This window comes from Lutra lutra, chromosome 1, assembly GCF_902655055.1.
Source record: "Lutra lutra chromosome 1, mLutLut1.2, whole genome shotgun sequence".
Lineage (NCBI taxonomy): Eukaryota > Metazoa > Chordata > Mammalia > Carnivora > Mustelidae > Lutra > Lutra lutra.
This window is the reverse complement of record NC_062278.1, coordinates 102,477,662-102,503,665: the sequence shown is the minus strand read 5'-3', so window position 1 is coordinate 102,503,665 and position 26,004 is coordinate 102,477,662. Positions and strand designations below refer to the sequence as shown.

At 37.8% G+C, this 26,004-nt stretch overlaps 1 long non-coding RNA gene across 1 annotated transcript; it reads left to right on the top strand.

Annotated features, from left to right (window-relative positions):
- The first annotated feature begins 6,627 nt into the window (after positions 1 to 6,627).
- LOC125081843 (uncharacterized) lies at positions 6,628 to 7,791 on the top strand. The gene is made up of 3 exons (XR_007121803.1): positions 6,628 to 6,708; positions 7,405 to 7,552; positions 7,690 to 7,791. It is a non-coding gene; the product is annotated as an uncharacterized LOC125081843 (long non-coding RNA).
- The last annotated feature ends 18,213 nt before the right edge of the window (positions 7,792 to 26,004 follow it).

Sequence of the window (26,004 nt, the reverse complement as noted above, 5' to 3'; positions counted from 1 at the left end):
TCTCTCCCACTTAATTGGCTCCTTTGCCAAAAGCACATTTAGATTTTGAGTCTCAATAAAGCTATGACGGTAATCATAAAAGATTTAAGAGGATTCATATCTCATTTCATTACTGTAAAACTCCTGCCTAAACCCTACCTATCTCTTATAGGCTGGAAACAGCTACTACAGGAGCAATATCTGTTCTACTAATCATCACTAATAGCTCTTAACGGGATTGAGAGTACTGAAACGCCATCATTGTCATATAGCTGGGTACACAGAGTAATATTAGAAGGAATGTGTTAAATTGTACATTTCAGAGATGTTTTCTTAAAGAGAAGAGCGCCAAGGCCTGCTCTTATAAAAGAACAGAAAGAGCTCAAACTCCTTCTGAGGGGTGAGAATACAGGGGCTCAAAAATGATGTCCCTGGGACGCCTGGGTGGCTCAGTTGGTTAAGCAGCTGCCTTCGGCTCAGGTCATGATCCCAGTGTCCTGGGATCGAGTCCCGCATCGGGCTCCTTGCTCGGCAGGGAGCCTGCTTCTCCCTCTGCCTCTGCCTGCCATTCTGTCTGCCTGTGCTCGCTCTCTCTCCCTCTCTCTCTCTGACAAATAAATAAATAAAATCTTTAAAAAAAAAAAATGATGTCCCTGAGAACTCGGAAATTAGGGAACAGGACCGGCTCTGAGAGTTAAACTGGGAGATCAAAGCAGAGCAGAAATATGCAAAGTCACCTCCAAGGGACAGAATGATTCTGAGACCTGCAGGGTTTGACCAAGGCCGGATTAACTGTAAGCATATATCTAAGGAGAGGATATTTTACTCACAGAGTTTGTCAGCTACAGAAGCACAGAAAACACCAGAACCTGGAGATCCCTAGGGTAACATGGGCATTGCTTCTTAGCCAGTTCTCCTTAGCTTCCCTTGTAGATTTAGTAAGATGAGAAAGTGTACTTATTATTTGAGAGAGAGAGAGCACACATGCACAAGGCAGGGGGAGAGGAGGGAGGAGGGACGAGGGAGGGCCAGAGGGAGAGGAAGAAGCAGACTCCCCAGTGAACAGGAAGTCAGATGATGTAGGGCTCAGTCCCAGAACACGGGATCATGACCTGAGCTGAAAGCAGAGCTTAACTGACTGAGCCACCCAGGCGCCCCAATCTTGTGTACTTTTAAGTCAAAGTGAGTTAGTCTGATCTAGCTCTATTTTGTTCACTGCAGTATTGCCAGTACCCAGTACTCAGGATGGTGCTAAACATAGGGATACTCAGTTTTGTTTGTTTGTTTTTTTTTTTTTTTTTTTTTTCCAGTTGAATCAATAGTGCTGAGACCTGACAAGGGAGAACCAGCGGGCCTTTGAGTTGGAGATTCTGGAATGCAGGGACCAGAACTGAAGAAATGATTATTAACATTATCAACAGAATGATTTGGGAAGGAACTTCAACAATCCTATTTTCATGGATGAAACAAAGTTCTGCCTTCAGAAAAATTATCTAACCAAAATAGGAGCCATTTAGAGGGAAAGGTGTCTTATAAAACAGAGTGTAATGTTTTTTTTTTTTTTTTTAAGGAAAAGAGTAGCTATACTTAGGAGTTAAGAAATATGGATTTTGTTCTTCTCAGTAATTATTCTTTTGAGCTTTGATGTCCTTTTACCATTCCAAACCACAGTTTAATCATTAAAATCAAGTATTAGACATAGATAATCTCTGATGTCATTTCCAGAGCTAAAATATCCTTTCTTAAGAAGAAAGAAAGAAATGATAGGCTAGACAGATCACAAATCAAGGCTTCCAGAAGCAACTAGTACAAATAGCAACAAGATTTCTAACAATGTCACATGAAAAGTTTGGTATCTAAGAACCTTGATGCTGTGCTATCATTTGTAGTGTACATATTCAATAATTATTTCAAAAGTATACTTGAGTATATTTATATATATTTATATTTAAATATAGTTAATAAATATATAAGATGTAGATATTGTTTGCACAAAGATATTTCTCTGTGTACAGATAATGTAAATTGCCTGGCTTCTGCAAGCTAAACTATTCTAATATTTTTAACCTTTTCTGATAATGTCATTGTTCACCTTCTGAATTATTTCTATTTTATATCTTCTTGCTGAATACAAGTATCTTGGCTTTATTTTAAAGTATGAAGTCTGGAACTGGCCACAATCTTAGGTAAGATTCTATCCATGCAGGTATGGAATGGAGAAATAATGTTTTGTTGTTGTTCATATATATTATACTTATATCTGAATATCCAAATATCATCCTAGTTAACATTTTGCCATTTGAAGTGTTATCTCTTTACTTTCAGCTTTCATAGCAGCACTAATGGTATGTTTTAACCCTGATTTTACACAAAACTATAATGTTTATAAAGAAGCATTTTTCCACATTGTTGCTAATTCTTCTAATTGTTTAAATGACTTAATAATATTCTATCATGTCAATGTACCATAATTTACCCAACCATTTTTTCCCTCTTTTTGATATTTTGGTTATTTTCCTGTTTTTGCTAGTATAAATAAATAAATAAAAATAGAAATACAAAATATTATCTTGTGTTTTCTCTTTTTGTTCCTGATCAGTCTGGCTAGTGTTTAATTTCATCTATTCTCAAAAATTGGCTTTGAGTTTATTGATTTTTCTCTATTCTCTTTCTTTTTCTATTTCACTGATTTATACCCAGATCTTTATGTTTCTTTTGCTTACTTTATATTTTGTTTACCCTACTTTTTTTAGACCCTGAATATGGAATTTGAGGTCATTTGTTTGAGGTTTTTTTTTTCATGTATAATATGGGTGTTCAGTCCTAAATATTTTCCATCTAAGTACTATTTTAGCCATATCCTGCAAATGTTGATGTGTTGTGTATTCATTTTCATTTAGATAAAAATAATTTCAAATTTTCTATTTCTTTTTTTTATTCAAGGGGTATACAGAAGTGCATTACTTTGTTTGCAAGTATTTGTGGATTTTCCAGATATTTTTATTTTAAGTGTGGTCAGGGAATACACTTTGCATGATACTATTTTTTAATTTATTGAAACTTATTTTCTGACATAGAATATGCTCTATCATGGCAACTATTTCAAGTACACTTGGAAAGAATATATATATTTTCTGCTATTGTTCAGTGGAATGTTCTACAGTATGAGGTCAAGGTGGCTGATAGTGTTGTACAAGTCTTCATTTATACTAAGTTGGTTAATAGTGTTATGCTTTCCTATTAGTTATATCAAATTTTGTTTAATGGTTACTTAAATCTCTGGCTATATTTGTGTATTTGTATATTTTTCTTGGAGTTCTTTCAGTTCTTTTATTTAAATTCAATTAGTCAATGTATAGTACAACATTAGTTTCAGGTATAGTGTTCAATAATTTATCAGTTGCGTATAACACTTGCTGTTCATCACATCATGTGCCCTCCTTAATGCACATTACCCAATTACCCCCACCCACCAGCAACCTCAGTTTGTTTCCTATAGTTAAGAGTCTCTCATGGTTTTTCTCCCACTCTGATGACTTCCCATTTTGTTTTCCCTCCCTTCCCTTACAGTCCTCTGGCCTGTTTCATATATTCCACATATGAGTGGAACTATATGATAACTGTCTTTCTCTGATTGATTTATTTTGCTCAGAATACCCTCCAGTTCTATCCACATTGATGTAAATGATAAATATTCATCCTCTCTGATGGCTGAGTAGTATTCCATTGTATATATATACCACCTCTTCTTTAACCATTTGTTGTCCATGGACATCTTGGCTCTTTCCATGGTTTGGCTATTGTGGAAATTACTGCTCTAAACATCAGGGTGCAGGTGTCCCTTCAGATCAATATATTTGTATCTTTGGGGTAAATACCAAGTAGTACAATTGCTGGGTCATTGGGTAGGTCTATTTTTAATATCATGAGGAACCTCCCTACTTGTTTTCCAGAGTGGTTGTACCAGCTTGTATTCCCACCAACAGTGTAGGAGGGTTCCCCTTTCTCTGCATCCTTGCCAACATTTGTTGTTTCCTGTCTTGTTAATTTTGGCCATTCTGACTGATGTGAAGTGGTATCTCACTGTGATTTTGATTTGTATCTCCTTGATGCTGAGTCATCTGGAACATTTTTTCATGTGTTTATTGGCCATTTGCATGTCTTCTATGGAGAAATGTCTACTCATGTCTTCTGCCCATTTCTTAGTTGGATTATTTGTTTTTTGGTATTGGGTTTAGTAAGTTCTTTATAGATCTTGGATATCAGCCCTTTGTCTGATATGTCATTTGCAAATATCTTTTCCATTCCATAGATTGCCTTTTAGTTTTGTTGACTGTTTCCTTTGCTGTGCAGAAGAGGAGAACAGAGATAGTAACCTCAGCCACAGCAACTCCTTGCTAGATGCATCTCCAAAGGCAAGGGAAATAAAAGCAAAAATGAACTATTGGGACTTCATCAAGATAAAAAGCTTCGGCACAGTAGTCTTTCAATTTTTGCTTCATGTACTTTGATGTTTATTATCAAGTTCATGGATGTTTAGAATTAAAATAGTGTAGCTTTCATAAGTCTGCTAATATTGACCAGTTTAAACTTAAGAACATATGAGGTAGCTAGATAAAGCACCAAGAACTAGCCTGGGGGAGAGGGTAAAAAATGTACTGTGGTCCTTCCTTAGAAGTCACTGGGAACAAACAGAATACTCCAGTCCCAAGTTCCAGGAATCAGAAAGCCAAAGGAATAGGCCCTGAAGAGACCTAAAGGACAGTGAGACTCCCAAATCCTTCCCTAGTAGGAACTGGGAGGTCTCCCAAGAATGAGTCAATATGACACACAGGCTTAAGTCCTACAGCCCTGCTCTAGTTTGCTGTTTTCTTCTTTGTCTCCTGTCATGACCACTTCCTTCGAATACTGATCACTCCAAACGTTCTATGATTCCTTCTTGCTATCTCTTGTGTAAATGTGATATTAAACAAAGAGGGAGAATAAAAGAGATAATTAATATGTGAACTAATGTAGATCTTGAGTCAATAAATCAAATGTAAAAAATAAGTGAATGAGTCACGTGGAGAATTTGGAATATTATAATGAGTTATTTTTAGTATTTCTAGATGTTCTAATGACATTTTTAAAGAATACATAAAGTATTATTATTGAAATAATATGATAGCTGGAATCTGGTTCAAAGTAAGTCATAGGATTCAAAGGAGTGAAGTTAGTTGGGATGTAAATAAGATGATATTGGTCATGACAATTCTTTGAGCTGGGTGGGATAATAGATACATATTGTGAAAAAAATATACATACACATACATATATATATTATATATATATAATATATATATATATATATTCATGAAATATATAAGGCTTTAAAATCAGAGCAAGAGGGAAAGTCCCTGCCCTGAAGGGTCCCAGCAGATGATGAATAATATGGACACACTGTCGTAAATGCCAAGAGAGGGAGAGAAAATTATTGTTTGAAAATGGGGTTAAGGAGGAGGGATGGAGAGAAAAAGAGGGAAAAGATTTCCAAAGAGTAAATCCAAGAGTCATCAATTGCAGTGGTCAATGTGCCTGAAGTCTCATCGCTCATGGCTTTGAAATCAGAGCAGGACTTCAATATTGGGACAAAGGCCTGCAGGCCAGGAGAGGTGGAGAATGATTTCAGAGGAATGGCTCTTTTCCTATGGTTCTGTAATAAACCATGAAACATTACTCTATTTCACGTCTACTTTATTTAAAATACAAAAGAGCAAGAATAATATCTCTCTTCTTTTGTGATTTATTACAGTAATATTTTTAGTTTCATGATAATATAATACTATTTTAGCTTAATGACAGTCTTTTTTTTTCTTGCAAATACCACAAATACTTTAGTGGAGGGTGACATTTGGTCTTTTGACATTTTGTATTCAGCCATCTAGAAAAAGACACTTTGTACCTTTAAATGTTGCCTTTTGAAGCACTCAGTAGGGAGTGGGGTAGATATCCTATTCTAATATGAAGAATGAACCATCAGATAAATCTTAATTTTTATTTTTGAAATAACATTTTTTACAATATAAATATATATTTTGTGTTTTATTTTTATTTCTCTGTGGTATTATAAAATCCTTTAGAATGTACTGTAACTCACTTAATCGCTAGTATATTCTAAGCAGCTCTTCTGGGAATTCTTAACAGAAACAGCATGAAGTGGGTGCTAAGAACAGTGCAGCTTGCTTTATAATTTACAGTGTAGGTGTAAATCCTTTCTCTTAAGAACAGCACAAAATTGCCATTTAATTCACTTCAGGAACATTTAAATTACGTATACTTATATTTTAAAATAACATCTTGTATTTTGCACAAGTCATACTCAAGTGAACTGTTCACCCAAAGAACTGCACATGTATAATGCATAATCAGCATAATGCCACATAATGACAATTGTATAATATATAAGAACAATGCTGCTAATTAAGATCTTGATTGAGCCCAGAATTACATCTAGTGAAGTATCTCATGGTGTCTCCAGGGCATCTGGTTCAAATTGTCAATATTAACCTCCTCAGCTTTCTTTCAAAACAATGGGTCCATGCTGGCAAAGGCTGGGGAAGTCAGGAGAGAAAGAAAAACGCTTCTGATGATGTGCCATTATTTTCAATTCTTAGACTGATGCTGACAGAATGTGTGTTTATAAAAAGCCATACACAAGGCCTGAAGGATAATGAAGAAAAAGCTTTTGGGGTGAGCAGAGAAGTGCAGCAGGGCGATAAGCAAATGACGAACATCTGGGAGTCCAGCATTCTAGGAAACACACAGGTGGGAGTTTGTGGTAAAAAGCAAAAGCAGGAAATGTATGGGCAGGTGTAGTTACAGCGGAGAGGCTTGGCCTCAGAGATGGGAAAAACAGTCTAAAGAACACTTCCTCAGTCATTTTTTTTCTATAAAGCAGTAATAGTGGAACAAATCAAATATTTAATATTCATGAAATGAACTGTGGCTCTTATTTTATGTGATGATCAGGAAGGTTTGTAAATAAAATTTAAAGAAAAAAAAACAACCTTACCCAACATAAGTATAGCATGGGTACTCATACATAAAAAGTGGAACGTTTGATTTGATTTATTATTTATTTATCCATTCCAAATATTAATTGTGACCCAACCAATGATCAGGCATTACACTAAATATTAAGTTTAGAGCAACGACTAACACAGAGTCTCCACTTTTTGGGACCTGATGTTCTAATGAAGCAGAAAAGAGATAATGCAGATACACAAATAAATACCTTTAGATAATGATAGTTTAATAAAAATAGAGAGCAAGTTTATGTGATAAAAAGTGAGTGTAGGTGTGGATTGGGGCACTTGAGATGGAGTGATGAAGGAAGGCCCCTTGAGAAGGAGGGAGCATATGGTCTGAGGGTTGAATTACTCACAGGAAGGAGCCAGCCAAGGCAGAGTTTAAGAGGACAGCATTCCACACAGAGTGAAGATCTGACATTCAGACTGTGAGACTGAAAGGGCCAGCCATTTCCAAGAGACAGAAGAAGGAAAGTGGGTCTGAAATCTCACAACCAAGGTGAAGGGTAAGAAACAACATCAAGGTGTGGACAATGACCAGATCTTGCATATCCTCCTCCTAGACCATGGTGAGCTCAGCTATGGGATGCTACTGGAGGGTTTTTAAAATGAGAGACACGTAATCTGATTAATATTTTTAAAGGATCAAGCTGCTTCAGGAAGACTAGAAGGGGATAAAAAGTGAAAGCAGAAAGAACAGTCCTGAGACTGTCACATTATCTGAGACATGACTTATGTGAAGATAGTAACAGTAAGTATACTGAAAGTTAGTGGCTCATTTTATCACTTGAAGGCCCATCTAAGAAAACTTGCTTATAAATTGGATGCCCCTGTTGTTGTCCTGAGAAACTGAGAGAATGGGAGAACTTAGTTTAGGGTTGAAATCAAGTACCAGTTCATATAGGTATATATGCAGAATAGCAGTTGGATATTTTAATCTAAGTTTAGAAAAGACATCAGCGTGGAAGATAAACAGTTAGAAGCCAACAACCTGTAGATGATATTTAAAGGCACAGGACAAGGTGAGCTCATCTAAGTTTGACTGAGCCCAGAATTATATCTGTTGAAAATTTCTTAGTGTTTCAGGAAAAACAAGATCATTATGGAACAGAGCCAAGGACTAAGCTGTGGCCTAAGCTAATGTTCTGAGGTCAGGAGGAAGAGGAGAAAGCAGGCACAAGAAGGGACAGTGAGGCAGAGGAAAAGCAAGAGGATATGACCAGCTCTGAACATGATGAGGATGGACGATGGAGGTGTGGTAGGATTGTGCTCAGTGTTGCTGATCTTAATGAAAGCTGTCTGCGACTGGTTCTGGAGAAGTGCAGCTAGTGACATGGGCTGAAAAGACAGGGAAATGAGGAGGTAGAAAGAGGAGGGGTAGACAATTGCTTCCAGGGCAATAGCTATAAAAGCAGAGGGAAAAAAAAAAATAAAGGTTAGTAGATGGAAGGAGGAAGACATAATGTCAAGGTACGGTTATTTTTTATTTCTTTCCTTTATTGTTTCTTTTAGGATGGCTAACATTAAGGCATGTGCATATGCCAAAGAGAGAAACCCCAGTGAGGGAAAAATTAATGCTGCAGGAGAGAGAGGAAATAGTTGCAGAAGCAAAGACCTTGAGGTACTGAGAAAGGATGACCCTAATTTCCTCAATGATGCACTAAGTATTTGTTTACTGTAAGTCTTAGCTAAGCCATTGAATAAAGCGATTCTAATTTAATTGTTTTGGGCTGGGTCCTGGGCATCAATATGTTTTTTTAAAAGCTCCCCAGTTACTTCTAATGTGCAGCCAGGGTTCAGAAACAGTCATCTAAACACGAGCGTTTTGTGTTTATCATTTTTTTGGCTTTTCTTTGTAGTTTTATGACATCTGTATGCATCCCCAGCAATTTACTATTTAGTTGTGCATGAACTTTATATAAATGGAATCATACTGTATATATTCTGGGTATCTCGCTTTTTGTTTTACATTATATTTATGGGACTCACACAGGGTAATGTATGTGGCTCTAGCTCATTCACTTCCACTACTTTATAGTGCCCCAGCATAGGAAAATGTGTAATGTCCCCATTCTCCTGTTTAATGGCTGTGTGAATTTCTTTTTTTCCATTTTTGACTGCTGCAGCTCACACTGCTTGGGAATATGTAGCTGATTCGCTATTACAATTATTTCCTGGGGTGTGAGAATATAAACTGATATAACTAATTTGAAAAATAATTTGATATTACATTATTTGTTTTTGAAAAATGGTAATTATATTTTATGTTCAGTTCTATAATTGCTTATCACAAATTGTCTTTTTTAAAAATCGTTTTGAAAAGCAAATGGGTTACATTTGGCTGCAGTTCAATTTGCTCTTCCTCTTCATTATTTTTTATTGTTTTTATACTTAAAAATTCTCCACTACCCAATAACGTTCAAAATTCACCTAAAGAGTTCTTGATTTCACTTATTTTACATTGAATTTTTTTAACATACCTGAACATTTTTATTAAATGAAATTAAAAAATAAATTATTAATTGGCAAAAAATTTGATATCCAAAGAACCAATAGGAAGAAAATCTCTTAGGAAAGTGACTTGATACATGAGCAGATAATTTATAAAAGCAACATAAGTACTAATAAATTGTAGGCAATTTCAATTTCACCAATTAAAGAAATAAAATACAAAACTATTATATAACATTGATCACACTTGTCATTTTTTTAAAATAATAATATGTGAGTTACTCATTCTTAAACACTGGTGATAGAAGTATTTATTAGCACCAAATTCTTGGAAAACAATTTGGTGACCTACATCAAGAGCTGTGTAAAAAAAAGAAAAAACCCAAAAGCTACAATTATAGGCCTAGAATTCTATTATAAGGAAATAGTTCAAAAGGTGAATGAGAATACATATTCAAGGATGTCCGTTGAAGTAATATTTATAATAGAAAAGTTTTAAGAAGGTTTGAAGTAACATAAATGGTCCCAAATTGGGCAGTCATTAAATTGTTTACTCATATAATAGAATATTACTAGGTCATTAAAAACATGTTTTCGAAAAATGATGACATGGGAAAATGTTCATAGTCCCCTCCCCTCCAAAATATATATAATATATATAATCTGTGATCTCTATTTGATGAAATGTTTCCATGTTTTTCTGCCCCTGTCTGTTCCTCCCTCCCTGCCTCTCTGTCTCCGTTTCTGTCTCCATCTCTCTTTTAGAATATATGCCAAAACACTAAGAGTAGATGGAAGGCATGGAAAGTAAATTTATTTTTTTTATACTTTGTTTTTACCTATGTTTAAAATGCTATTGAGATGCTGTTAGAAGTTAGTCGGAGAGTTAGGTAGTAAGGGCCAGTGGCCCCAAAAAGAAAATATGGAGTCAGGACAGCTAAAATAAAATAGCACTGACATCCTGTTTTGCAGCTTAGAGAGGACTGTACTGACATTCTGCTTTGCAGCCTTTTGCAGAAATGACTTCTGCAAAACATCCTAAAATAAGACAATTAACCACAAAAACATTTTTTAGTATCACAGGCAAGGGGCAGTTAAGACCTAAGCCCCCAGATGTCAGAAAAAAAAAAAAAAAAAAAACTATCAGCATGTGGACATTAACTTAATAGGTAGATGGGTATGTGACCAAAGCCCTGATTGGCAAAACTCAGCACATCGTGACTGTTTAAGAAAGTTCTGCAAAAGGGGTGCCTATGTGGCTCAGTTGGTTAAGCATCTGCCTTTGTCTCAGGTCATGATTCCTGGGTCCTGGGATCAAGCCCTGCATTAGGCTCCTTACTTACCTGGAGTGTGCTTCTCCCTCTCCCTCCACGTGCCACTCCCCCTGCTTATACTCTTTCTCTCTCTCAAATAAATAAAATTTAAAGAAAGAGAGAGAGGGAGGGAGGGAAGGAAGGAAGTTAGTTCTGCAAAAGAGCTCATAAAAACCCATAAACTCAGAAACCCAGTTGGGTCCCTTTTCCTCTCCAGGAGCTTTGTGCTCTTGCTCAATAAACTCTGCTTTGCTGCCCACCACTCTGTCTGGTATACATTTTCATTCTTCAAAGCAGCGTGACCAAGAACCATGGGCACTAAGGGGACACACAATCCTGTAATAGTGCTTCTCTGTATGCTTGATTTAGTTGAATAGAGTGTCTGGCCTTCTAAAATATACTAGGCTAAGTATGAGAGTGGAACCATCCTGCTATTCAGTATTAGTCTGTAAACACACATCTCTTTCTGGGCATTCAGATTTGTCAAATCAACCTTTGGACCTCATTCCGTTGTGTGTGTATAGTTTCTTTTTTAAAAATTTTATATTTTAAACTCTGTATTCACCTCTCCAAGAACCACTACAACAGCCATGATGATTGGGTCCATGGGAGCTGATCTATTGGCCTCAGACATTGCCAGGTAGAGAGAAAGGGAAGAACAAGAGGAAAGCAACAAAGTTGCAGCCACACTGAGTGTAACCTTTGAGAAGCCTGGGGCTGTGTATATGAGTGAACCTCAGGGAGGGTGCTGGGAAAATGCTGGGGCCCCAGGAAAACTCTGCTGATTAGCGTTGAGTTTGGCCAGAGGTTCTCATTGAGATGTCCTCCTATCTACAACGGATGTTGGACTTCCCAGGGATTTTGTGGCATTAAATGAGAGTGACTTAAGCAGAATGCCCGTGTATAGGACATAATAAATGAGTGCTGCTATCATTACTTACATCAAATCCTCATGCAGAGAATTCAAGGTGTGTCTCCTGATTGAGACAGTTTAGACCTTTTAGCTAATACATTATAAATGATGAGGTGAAGTCACAGTGTTGATTTCCCAAACAAGATATATCAATCCTCTCTTGTAACAACATCCTTTTTTGCAATAACTTTGTTTTTTATGCCACATTATTGACACACAGATTTTGTGAGATGAATATTGATGTTGCAGATCCTCTCCATTCTTTAAAGCGTAACTGGCCATTTTATTTAAATCTGATATTTTCAAGGTGTCAGTAAGTGTTGTTAAGATGCTAGCGTTTTTCTTTGGAGACCGGGAAAATTAACCTGTGCTAGGCAATTTGCTTGAGGTTTCTGTAGAAGAATGTGGTTGGAGCTGCAAGTTCCATTCCTCTCTTCACACATAGAAGAGAAGGTCGGCCCCTCTGACGGAACTGGCAAAAGATTGTGGCTGGTTCTCAGCCACAGAGGAGGAAACCTTTGTTTGGCCAAGAGAAGCCATTATTAAGGAGCAAGTATGGGTTAGACTTTCCAGAAACCCAAGGAAGTAGACAGAACTGGGGGTGTAGGGCAAAGATTGATGACAGAGATATCTATATAATACCTTCATCCTAACAGAAGCATGGGTGAAAGTCAGGAGGGAGGAACAGGCATCTCTACAGAGCCAGCGGGGGCCTGAAGAAGCCAGGCATGGGGACAAGGCGTATACCCTGGAACTCTGTCTAGTGTCCAGTCATGGCACAGCCTCTGTTGATGGTAGGGAGACCATACCTTTACAGACTTCCTTATATGGTCCTTGGGACAATGTCCTAAGCATAGTCTTCCCTAAGGAAAAGAAGCTGGTAAGTCAAAATCTGTCCTCAGCAGCCGGAGCCTTCTTGTCTGTGCCTTTTTGCCCCTACTCTGAGATGCTTCTATCTTGTTTTCCTTCAGGACCACAATATCAACCCCACCATGGGCTCAGGGAAGAGATAGTCTTGTCTACCCAGATCTCCATTTTTACCTCCTTTCTGGTAGGAATGTCAAAAGCTTCATCACCAAATTAGAGAGATCAGTAAATAATTTTGGAAAAGAGAAGCTCAACAATTGGTAGGATTTTATTTAAAGCCCAGTCCTGGATTTAAAGGTTTTTATAAAAACTTGCCCTTCTAAGAGGGTGGTTGGGTTATGGACATTGGGGAGGATATGTGATATGATGAATGCTATGAAATGTGCAAGCCGGACGATTCATAGACCTGTACCCCTGGGGCAAATAATACATTATAAGTTAATAAAAATAATTAATAAAAAATAAAAATAAAAAATGCGAAAAAACAAAAACAAAAAAAATTGCCTTCCCAAAAGTATCTCTGTCCTCAACCTGTTCATGGCCAGTGGAAGTCTGGCTCCCTTCCAGTTGAAGACGCCAAGCCTCCTGTAAAGGAACAGATCACACCACCATCACTAAGCTTCATCCTAGTATGAAGTATTTTATCACCACTTTAGGGGAGTTGTGCCAGTAAAGGATAGAAAGAGAGGTCTAACACCATGGTTTTTACCTTGACTGTATATCAAAACTACCTGGGGAAAAGAAAAAAAAAAAAAATAGTTTCCTGACTCTACTTCAGACCTATTAAATCACAATCTTTTATGGTTGGTCCTTAGCACCTTCTTTTGTGAAAAGATCCTTGGATAATTTAATGCACATTTCAGTTTTAAAAACTCAATATGATGCAAAAGACCTTGAGTAGACCTTGTAGCAACTAGAAAATCACAAGCTTATTGGCCTCCAATTCAACCTAACCCATGCTATCTTCAGAGTTGGAGAGATGCTACAAGGCCACCTGATGAGTGATGCCAGTTCAAAGGAGTGTTGAGCGTCTTAGCCTGTCTTATCTGGATGTCTCACTTCTTCCATAGGCACAAATGAAAGAGGAAAACCACAGATAATGAATTTTATATTTGATCCCCAATCTGTAAAGTGTTTGAATAAAAGGAACACTGTTAGAAATAGCAAAAATAATGAAACAAAACAAAATCACCTAAGTATCCTTTAGTAGGGAGAGGTTGAGTAAAATTGTGGTATTTCCATACAACAGAAAGAATTTTGAGTGATCCTGAATAAGTACATTTATAAATCTAAAAAAAATGATATAATATACTAGAGATAGAAAAGTAAACATTACATATAGCATGACCAATATCTGCTCAAAATTACACATATACACATACAAGTGGATACAGATTATAACCAAATCTTAGCAAATTACTATAAAATGTTTAGTATGGTCACTTCTGACTAAGGATACTGAGGGATTTTTTTCCTTCCTTTCCACTATTGTCTGACTCTTATAAAGCACTTGCATTATTTGCTGACTTTAAAACAATGAAAGAAAGGAGAACAATGACAGGATGAGCTTATTATCTCTGTGTCTCTCACCTCAACTACCACAGCAGCTTCTTAAATCTCTCCTTTGACCTCATAACTTTTCAATATAATATTGTCACCATCTTAACATGCAGATCAAGTGACATTCATCCTCTACAACTTCAGTGACTTCTCCTTAGCTACCATATGAGGTCCAGCTCACGTCATTTGAGTTTACTCCTGATCTTTCTTCAAGACCGTTTCTCACTTTAACTGATCCCTTCTGCCATGCCCCTAGAGCTCCAGTTCCCTCAGACTCCCCCGGTACTCCCAGAACACACATATTTTCAATGCTGGGTGCCTTTCCTACTTTCCCCCCACCTTTTTACTTTTTCAATTATATTCACTCTTTAATAGCTGCTCAGAAATTGCCACCTACACCAGGCCTCCCACTGACACCTTCAGAATTAATGGCCCTTTCCCACACCTACACTGCGCATTGGTTGAACCTCCATATGTCTCCTATTTTTATTCTCTCTTGTTCATCATTCACAGCTTTACTTCTACTGGTAGAGGGGATATAACAGCTCCTGGAGCAAAGTCATCTTCCTGTTCACCTTTACATCTTTCATCATTTCCAGCTCAGTATATTGCATATCACATTCACTCAATAAAAAACACATTAAATAGAAGCCTGAAATGTCAATAACCCAAATAACAATTTCCTTCTTAAAATCTTCAGGTATGGAGAAATTGAATCACCCTTACATTTCAGTTGGTAATGTAAAATTGTTCACCCACTCTGGAAAATAGTTGGGCAGTTTCTTATAAACCTAAACATGCAACTACCATATGATCCAGCACTATAGTCCGTTCCATTTAATCCCAAGAAATGAAAAGTTAAGTTCACACAAAAACCATGTATAGTTGTTCCCACCTCATCTGCAAGGGTTATGTTCTAGGATCCCCAGTGGATGCCTGAAACCAAGGATAGTATCAAAACCTATATATATGATGTGTTTCCTATACATATGTACCTATGATAAAGTTTAATCTATAAATTAGGAACAGTGAGATTAACAACAATAATAATTAAATAAGATAATTATAATAGCATGCTGTAACAAAAGTTATGTGAGTGTGGTTTCTCAAAATGTCTTCTTGCCCGGTACTCACCCTTCTTCTTATGATGATGTGAGATGATGAAATGCCTACATGATGAGATGAAATGAGGTGAATGGCACAGGCACTATTGACCTTTTGACTGTACATTAGAGGGAGGATCATCTGCTTCCAGACTGACTTTGATCTCGGGTAACAGACACCAGAGAAAGTGAAACCATGGATTAGGGGAGACTGCTGTGTTACCCATATTTTCTAGCTTCCATATCTGATGTTTTGGACATCTGGAGCCTTGCTGCCAAGGGAAGGACTGTCCCTCCTATGGTTGGTTAGGTTTGTAGATTCCTAGAGGTAGCAAAGCACTCTCCCAGAAGCCTGCTTTTCATATACAAAAAACCAGTCCAATGCCCAAAACCCCCATTGGCCATAAATGCTACTCTTAACACTTTCTAACACTTTCAGGCACTGTTTTCCTGTAGGGCCAAGCATCAAGTGGCTTCTGCACTTGGGAGCTCACTGAAATTATTCAAATGAGCCACTACTATCCTGGTTCATGCTAAAATATCTTACCCATTCCTTCCTGTGAAAACTACAATAAAGGCCTTTCTGTAGTTTCCCAGCTTTTTCTCTCTGCCCACGGCTGACCTTAGGGTTCTCTTGTGTGACCCTGAGGGCATGGTATGCTTCTCTCCTCTATGGACCTATGAGTAACAATGAGTCTTTTTAATGGCAATGTCTTCTGACATGTTGGCCTCATCATACGTGAACAAAATAAAACCCCAGGTATGTTTTAATGCAAATCTGTATGTAAATGTTCATAACAGCTTTATTCATAAAAACCCTGAACTGGAAATAACCCAGATATCCTTCAAAGAGTAAATGGTTAAACAAACTGCACTATATCCGTGCCATGAAATATTTTTTGGGAATGAAAAGGAATGAGCTATCAACACATATAACAACTTGGATGCATGTTCAGAGAATTTATGCTGAGTGAAAAAGTCTGATCCCCAAAGTTACATACTTTATGATTCCCTGTATATAATATTCTTGAAATGACAAAATTATACAAAGGATAGATTAATAGTTGCCAGGGATCAGGACAAGAAAGGGGTGGGTGTGGACAGAAAAGGCAACATGAGAGATAACTGCGCTGATGAGACCGTTCTGTATCTTGAGTGTATCAGTATCAAGATCCTAGCTGTGATTTTGTCCTATATCTTCGAGTAATGTTACCACTGAGAGAAACTGGGCAAAGGGCACACAATTGTATGTGAATCTATGATTATGTCAAAATTAAAATGTTAGTTAATATAAAATTATAGTATTGTTTTTAGAAGCTAAGAGATGTGCTCAAAGCTACCAATAAATAGTCCATAGAGTCTTTTGTAAGCTTGACCATCTATCCAAAGTCACTCACTGACAAGTAAATTCTGCTCCTTGCCATAACACACATTTTTAGACCAAATGCTAACCATGCAATTACAACACACACACACACACACACATACACACATATAAAATACTGCTTGTAGTTAGAGATCTTCATAGGGCAGGGAGAAAAATATGGAAATTATCTACAAATCAGGTCATAGCATCTGATGTTGAGGAAAACTTAAGAAGAACAATAAGGGATTAAGAAGAACAATAAGAAGGGACTAATAGTAACAAACTGATTATTTGTTATACATTTACTTTAAAGGGAATCACTGATGATGAGATTAACGTATCCAACCAAAGATTTTAATTACAAAGAGGTATCATCATCATAACTGTATAATCAAGAGACCAAGTAAGCCCTTGATATGTAGGGAGTTACAAATAATGATCAAGAGCAAAACAGTCTACATGGAGATGGTGCTTATACTTCCAACACTTTGTTGAAGGAATGTTCAAGGCAAAATGTATGCTCGCAGGTATCAATCGAAACAAGTTTCAGTGAATACCAGATGATCAAAATATGGAAGAGCGACAGGAAAGAACTGAAAGAAGTGGAGCTAAGGCCACCAGACAATCCTGAAAAACAGGAGCCTGGAGTAGACAGAGGGCGACAACGATGGGATGCTGAAATGACTTGGCTTTCTAAAACAGGAAGGATGAAGACTTGTGGATTCTATTAATGGAATATAAGGCAAGTCCATGGAAATCAGTAAGAGACATTAGACAAAATGTACACTCTGGTGGGTGATAAATGGCCTTCACTTTGTTGCCTGTTAGTGACATGGAAATGGGGGAAGTGGGAGCAGACGGAGTTCCCAAAGGTAAGCAGTGACAGCTATCCCAGTTGTTATTCCCCCTCCTCTGGGAGGCGCACTTCTCTGTTCATCTGGTCCATAAGTCTCAACACACACTGCTGTAAGAAGATTCTACTCCCTTTCCAAAAATAGCTAGAGATGTATGCCTACACAGAGAAGTAAAGGAGGAGGGAATTTGTGACCTTCTGAAGCAAAATGCAGCTGACCTGTAAAAAATTCAGCTCATTCACTTGGGAGACAAGAGGGCTGGGGTGTGTAATGCTGATTAAGGGAGGTTACCTCCTAAGGCTCAGTTCCTTCCTATAGTCTATTATGCCAATCTTAGATTCATTCGGAGATAAGAGTGAAAGTTCTCAAGATTTATTTTGCAATGGGTATCAGCTACAATATGGAAGATACGGGAAGTTTGGCCCTCTTGGAGAGATTTTCTGAAGAAAGTCAAATTTCCAGACTCTATTAGTCTGTGAGGGCTGTTGTAACAAAGTACAACAAACTGGGTGGCTTAAACAACAGAAATTTATTGTCTCTTGATTGTGGAGGCTGGAAGAAGTCCAGAATCAAGGTATTGGCAGGGCTGGTTTTTTGGTTTTTGGTTTTTGGTTTGGTTTGGTTTTGTTTTCAGATAACTATGGGGGAAGGATTTCTTTCAGGCCTTTCTCCTTGGCTTTTAGATGGCCATTTTCTCCCCATGTCTCATCAGATTATTTTCCCTCTATGTGTGTCTCTGTGTCCAAATTCCCCCTTTTTTAAGGACACCAGTCATATCAGATTAAAACCCAATCCAAATAATCTCACTCTAATTTTGATTATCCCTGGAAAGGCACTATCTACAAATAAGGTCAGAATCACAAGTCTTAGGTGTTAGGATTGCAACATAGAATTTGTGGGGACATAACACATGGGAAAACATACACGGCGCCCTAACAATTACTTAGGCACTTCTGTCCTACACTAGATTTACAATGTTGATGAAGGTGACCTACTAGATAATAAGGGAATGAGCCAAAGATTGGCGAGGGGAGAGACTCAACCTATTCTAAATCTATTGCAGACCGGCAACCAAGTAATGATTCTACTAGACTCTTGGAAGTAAAAGATACCCAAATTCAGGAATGGGGTATGGGTAGGATTCACAGCAGGCAAGGGAAGCTACAGTAGCCTTGTGAGCCAGGTTTTTTAAGCATTTTAATAAATGTTTTTTTGCTTCTTCATCTGAATGTAGAAGAATTAAGGTGCTATGTGCTTTCCTATCCCATGAGTGTGGGAGAGGGATCCTCCATTTCAGGAAGAGCAGCATGTAGAGAAGTAATGGTATGGCATATATAGTTTCCTAACCCACCTCCGGGAGAAATACCGGCATGCCCCTATCTTTTGTCACTAGTTGGTGGGCCAGGATTTAGCACAAGTTCCCCCGAGAGCTTTTATGCAGATAATGACCTATTGATTCAGAAGCCTCAGTTCAACAGCCCTGACTTCTACCAGTAGTGGGAGAGGGGAGCAGGGCTGATATTAACAACACAATATTCAGGGACATGCTTGCCAATGAAAGGTTCTTGAGACTGTATGGGTAGATTTATGATGCTCAAGCCCTCTGGAAGTCAAGGAAAAATTCTTGCTTCAGACCTTCACCATTCAAAAAGAAGCCTAACCCTTATTATACTTTTTACCCAAAAAGTATAATTAGCATATTATACATAGCATATGCCTCATCTGGACGTTCTATATGGTCTTTCACATCAACTGAAGTGCAAGTCAGCATTTCTTGAGAAGGGACCAATGCAAGTGCCTATGTGGGAAGCTGTCCAGCAAGACGTAGCTCTCTTTCCACCTTGGGGCCACATAGTCCTCATGACTCCTTTGAGCAAAAAGTCCTCATGACTGATGATTTCACCCATTAGATACACATGCAAGGGGAGACAGCCTCTATCTGGAGGTTCCCTTGAGACTATCTCTTGGACATGGCCATCAGATACTCGTTTTGAAAAGTAGCTGTTAGTTTGCTTCTCGGTTTTCCTGGACAGCTGACATCTGAACATCTGACAAATGAAGGCCTTAGGACCACCACCTGAAATTCACATTCTGCGATAGTTGAACTCAGAGTCAGTAACAAAAAAGTGGGAAGGGCCCAGAAAGCTTCCCAGCCAAATGGAAATGGCATCCATGATATCTTGGCTTTACATGGAAAAGTGGCAGCCATCTCTAGGAGAAGAATTTTTTTTCCTAAAAACGGGGCCCATTTCACTGTAGTTCAGCTAAGCTAAAATGTGATGGTAACCACTAGCCTACTCTGACTATTCAACCTCAGCATAAGCAGCACTAAAAATGGAAGGGGTCTTACCACTCTGTGGGCAGGACTCAAAGCCATTCTCAGAATTCTAGACACTCTTCTCCTGAATGAGCCTTATATATTTTTACTGACTTTTATTTTATTGCCCATAACCTAAATATTTCATCTGCCACTTGGACAACCAAGGCTGGCAGGTTAAAGATACCCATTTTTGGGACCTAGAACTAGCGAGACAATTCACAGTTGCTGGTCAAATGTGCAGGTCCTTCAGGTAGATGACCCAAGTAAAAGTCAGATCTCTGATGAGATTGCCTAGGTTCAAGCTGCTGGCCAAGCCTGCACCACCCTTGTTGCTACAACCTGATGGTCAACACACCAGGCATGGAAAGAGGCAGTGCAAACTAAAAGACTCCATGTTTCTTTTTTCTTTTTTTAAGGTTTTGTCTATTTGTCAGAGAGAAAGAGCAAGAACACAAGCAGGGGAAGGGTCAGAGGGAGAGGGAGAAGCAGGCTCCCCATCAAGCAAGGAACCCAATACAGGAGTCAATCCCTGGGATCATGACCTGAGCCAAAGGCAGATACTTAACCAACTGAGCCACCAAGAATCCCAAGGACTCCATGTTTCTAATGCAGAAGCTGTCACTGTATTCCTGACTTGTGACTCTTTCCAAAACTGACCTATTCGCCTTGGGTTGAAGGAGGTGACATTACATGGGACAGTATCCCTGCCCACTTTTTGGTAGAAAGACCACGTGAAACTTTTGAATCTCTTTCAAAGCTATCAGTGGTGCCCCTCCTCCCCTACTGCTGACAGTGTCTCTTAGTCTGTGGCTTGCCTTTCACACTCAGAATGGCATATTTTGATGAGTCGAAGTGTTTATATTTGATGAAGCTCAATTTGTTCATGTTTCATGGTTAGTTGTTTATTCAACAGTATTTGACCACAAAAACAACAATTTTGTATGGTTCAACCTAATTAATATGGTTCAACCATATAAATATGCTCCCTATATTAATTCATTTCATTTTCACAATAAACCACTGGGAGAGACATTCCCATTTTACAGATGATGAAATGGAGAAAAAAGATTACATAACTTCCCTAAGGTCATACAGTTAATTAATGACAGAGTGAGATTCCAACACTGGTGGTGTGGCTCTGAAGTCTGTGCTCAATCACAATGCTGTATCACATGTCCCCCCTGGTGCTCAAGTATCATTCTGTATGTCTCTCCCTCTAGTTTATGGGCTCCTTGAAGGGAAAACTGCTTACCTGTCTTTGTAGCACTTGCAGCCAGCATAGTACCTCACACATGGCGGATGTCATTAAATACTTGAGGAATGAATAGATAAACAAACGGGGAGGTCTCCACCAATGCCAGCATCAGGGACTGCTGGTTTGACACTGCCAGGGCAATGGCCATGTTCTTTCAGACTTGATTCATTTGCAAAGTGCACCTGCTGGCCTTTGAACATTTATCAGATTTTTCTGAACCTCCCCACTTTCAGGATCCCCCTCTTTAATTAAAGCATTGAATATCATAACATAGATATTCATGAGTAATATGGTCTTTGCAAGTGGGGGTCTCTGACTTACACGGCTGAAGAAAATCCTATTGCAAAAGATCCTAGGTGTTCAAAAAAAAAATTATCTCAAGGACAGAAAAATGGTGCTTATCAAAGATTACAAAAATTAGATGTGATTCTACCAATTCTGCTGGAGAACTATTTCTGCTCTATCAAAAAAAATCTGCTATCTACTATTATATCTAGTTATATATATTATATCTATATAATATGTAGATATGATGCAACCCAGCCACAAAGTGATTACTTTGTGGCATTCTTAAAATATTACTATTATTATTAAAGAATGATCAAATAGATTTAGAAGAATCTAACTATCTTTATAATTTGATACCATTATTTGAAAAAAAATTAGCCTTATTCACTCTCAGTATTGTTTCATCCTACACCAACACACTCATTTAAGTGAGAAAATTTATGTGAGTTTCTCTAGGCAGTTCAGTGACAATGCAGATGAGTTATGTTATAATTTTTTATAATTAGCATTCATAAAAACAGGAACATCCTTTACACAGAGTCAAGTTTAAAACTCCTTCTAAGATTTAAAACCTCTAAATAAATCACTTCTAATTTGTGCCTTATAGTTGAATGCCTATTGTGATTTACCAATTCTAACTCATGTCAGCCTTGGTGCAAAGGATATTTTGCAGAAATGTTAGCTTTGCTGTATAAGTTAAATATCGCTGCAAGTGGGGTTTGGTGAAGTCAGATCTGATTGTTACACAATAATATAATTTCATTTGTTCTTAGCAGTGCTTGTCAAGGTATTTTACAACTATTTGATCTGATATAAAATAAAGCCCTTATCCTAACTTTCTAATCTATATTCAGCTTTGAGAGAACAATTCCTTCACCACATAGGTATTCACCATGTAGGTGAATACAGGTGAATATATATTTGTTATAAATGAGTAACTGGAAGAATGCCTAGGAAATGTTTTATAAAACCTAACTCATTCTTTTTCATACTATTTGAAACTTTTAAAGAACAGGTGCTTTGGAAAGTCCAGATGTTGCTATTATTATTATAGTCATTTAAATTATTATTTGTAATATATCATATTAATTGTTCTTAATGAGGATAATAAATAATTACAGTAATAAAAATTAATTTTCTTTCATCAAATGCGTTGCATTTTGTAATGTTTCTGTGTAGGTATGGTTGGAAACACAATTGCTTTTTCCCAAAATAAAGTACAAAACATTTTTTTTTTTAAGAAGGAGAGAATGGCAGGGGGTGGGGGAGGCACAGGGAAAGAGGGAGAGAGAGAGAGAATCTTAAGTAGCCTCTATGCTTGACACAAAGCCTGACAAAAGGCTTGATCTCATGACCCCACAGCCAAAATCAAGATTCAGATGCTTAACTGACTAAGCCACACAGGCACCCCAAACATCTTTTTGATTAGTACATTAAAAAGTACTGTGACCAAATATTGCATATGCATATGCACAATGTATCCCAGCCAAATTTAGGGGAGATATCTTATGGATGTCTCTGCTGAAAGAGAAATGGACAAATATTGTGCTATACTACACTTTCACCCAAAAGCCAGAATGATAATGAAAATAACCAAAAATACAAGCTACAGAGACATATATGGAATTGCAGGATTTCTATACTAAAGAATTTGAGAGACCCTCCAGGTGAAGTCTTGATGCCCACTTATTTTTAAATGCACTCATAGGACTCCAGCCCTAGAAATTCTGACCCAATAGACCTGGATGCAGGACCTTAGTCTGTATTTTTGTTTGTTTCAAGTCTTTATTTAAATTTTAGTTAACATAGAGTATAATATTAGTTTCAGGAGTAGAATTTAGTGGTTCATCACTTCCATAAAAAGTACCCATTGCTCATCACAATAAATGCCCTCTTTAATCCCCATCACCACTTGGCCCATTCCCCTATATTTTTGATAGGTACCACACAAGAAACAAGTGAAGGATTTTCCATACAACTCTTTGAAAAATGTGACCTGGAAAGACCTGGAAAGTATCAGGCAGGTTACCAAGATATAGAGACTCTGATGTGCAGAGGAACACTTAAACCTGGTTATCAGAATCAGATCACAACATCAATGCTTGGCTGGAAGTGATGCCCTAAATTCTGAGTTAAAGCTCCAGTTTTATTCTTGTTACATGAATTTAAAAAAAAAAAAAAAGAAAGAAAAAAGAAGAAGGACCAAGATCAGATTGGTCTTAAGGAGTAGGGTGGAACTGAAGCTACAGGCAAGAGTGCAAATGCTCAGGTTGAAGACAAGAAAAAGCCCAAGAGTCTAGAAGACAGGCAGTTCCTTCCCTTTGGTGCTTTTCTCACTTCCATCTCCTGGAGACTCTGCAGCCAAGTGGAATATGGCTCTCCCCTCTTAAATCAGCCCAGATTTAGGTGTGGAGAGCCATTGTCTCTCCTCTTAAACTTGGTGGGATAGGCAGGTGATATAGGAAGATTTTCTGAAAAGATGCCAGGTAGAAACCAGAGGAATGTGGAGGGCAGAACTACCTGGGACTGGGATTATGGGGACACACCAGATAACTCTCTGGATTTACAAGTGAAGTTCACTTCTGCTCTACCAATGTCACACATCTGTGAGTAAAATGACTTCCTGTTTCTAGTTTAGTTGACCATCAAAATTTGAGAAGCATTACGATCTTTCCTCAAAAGATTTTCATTTTAGTAAATCTCAGATAGAGGTTCAGAATCTGTGTTTTCAACAGTGTCCCACTTAGGCCTTACATGTACCCCGAGTTGGGAACCACTGTAACAAAACACATCAGAAAATTGACATATGCCTGAATTCACCTTTGTTTTATCAAGAGTTTAGAGCTTGAAGATTCTAATAATTAATTAAATGCCTATTAATTACTAGAGCCAACTGTACACTTTTCCAAAGTGTTGAGACATGACTTCAGTCATAATTCGAATTGAACTATTTTCACTACAGTCTATCTACAATCATTAAATTAGTATTTTGTGAGTGTGTTGCTGCTTTTGTCTCACCCAATGATCTGTAGAAAACAACTACAGTATGAATAAAATTTTAGCATCAGACAATAGTTTCCAGAAATGGAATGGATAAGGTCTACTGAAGAATACAAGGTCAAAGGAAAGAGGCCCTGGCAGCCCTGAGGCCCCCTGAAAGTCTAATCTTTAGCAAGAGGCCAAATTGCAAAGTGTAGGCTTTGTATAATATGTTCCCTTTGGGATAATGAAGTCTTCATTAGAAGGGGGGAAATGAGCACATAGTGACATGGTGTAATTATAATAGGCTGCAACCCTTAAGTGAGGAGATAGTGGCAAGGTCTACACCAGTAATGAACACCAGCAATTCTTTAGAACTTTCCCTCAATTAAGAGGGGATAGTAAAGTAGAGGGAGAGAGGCACAGCCAGGAAGGAGACTTTTGTTTTTCTATCTGAAAGAAATAAATGTTAGTGAAAAAGCTATGTTCTTGAGCTAAATATAAGAGCTGAGGATACAATAAATAATATTTCATTTTGAAAAAGCTAGATAGATGTTAAAAGTTCACCTAGCAGAGATTTTAAGCAAAGTAGTATCAAGCCACTTCATTTTTGGTTACTTTTAACACAGACTGAAAAGCCCTGTGATTCGTGGAAAAATTAGGTAGCAGTTGAGAGAAAAGTGTTATAGAAGACTGTCTTAATTTTTTTTTCTGGAAACAATTATTACCCACCTCCTCCCTCAACCTGCCAAACCCATCTAAATCCATATGGTTACTACAGGCTTTCCGTGATAGTATATCACCCTGTCCCCTGGTTACATTTGATCAGTCCTGGGGTGGGCATCTGACCCAAGCTGAATACATCCTTCTTCTCTGAGAATTTGGAATATGTCTCAAAGATTCCTGCTTGTTTTAGCCGCTTGCTTGAAAATAAGTGATGAATTCCTGAGAAATGAACACAGAAACCACCTGCCATCACAACTAGAAAACAGAAATCAAGCCTTTAATATAAAAGAAAACAAATAAATGTAAGAAGAGAAGCAAAGACAAGCAAAAAAATGTCAGTGGCAATATACATCCCCGTGCTAATTATTCCTCAGGCGGGGGACATGCTGTTCTACTTCAGGCTAGTCTGGATCAGACTTCTATTATTGGATCAAGAGATCTCTAAGCAATGTTGAGGAGGAAAGACAAAAGATTGGTTGAAGAGATCAAAGTCAAATGCCCAGGAATGAGAAAGGACTCTGAAACTATCAGAGAATTGCACTCCAAAACAAAGTCAGCTGAGTAGGGCTGACATCAAATAGCAAGTAAAGTTGCTGGCAGAAAGCAAAAAGGAATCACCAGGCTCATGCCATGTATGGGGAGGCAACACTTAAGAAGTTGCATTACCAGTGGGTGGGCCAGATTGTAAAGGCTTAAAATAGATATGCTTGACTGAGGTAGGCAAAGTTCAGCATCCACATCTGAAAATCAGCCTCCAGCTTCTGACTGATGCAGAGGCAGAAGGGCTACGTTCACTTTTTAGAAGATCTTGGTGCCAGTAAAACAGAAAGAAGAAACTCCCATATGGGGTTTGGGTGCTATCTTTGCTGTGGTTGATATCTTTTGGTGTGTCTATCTCTTTTAGATACTTTGAGGTTTTTCTATACCAATGAGAAGGATATTTGATTGTACATATGTATTAAT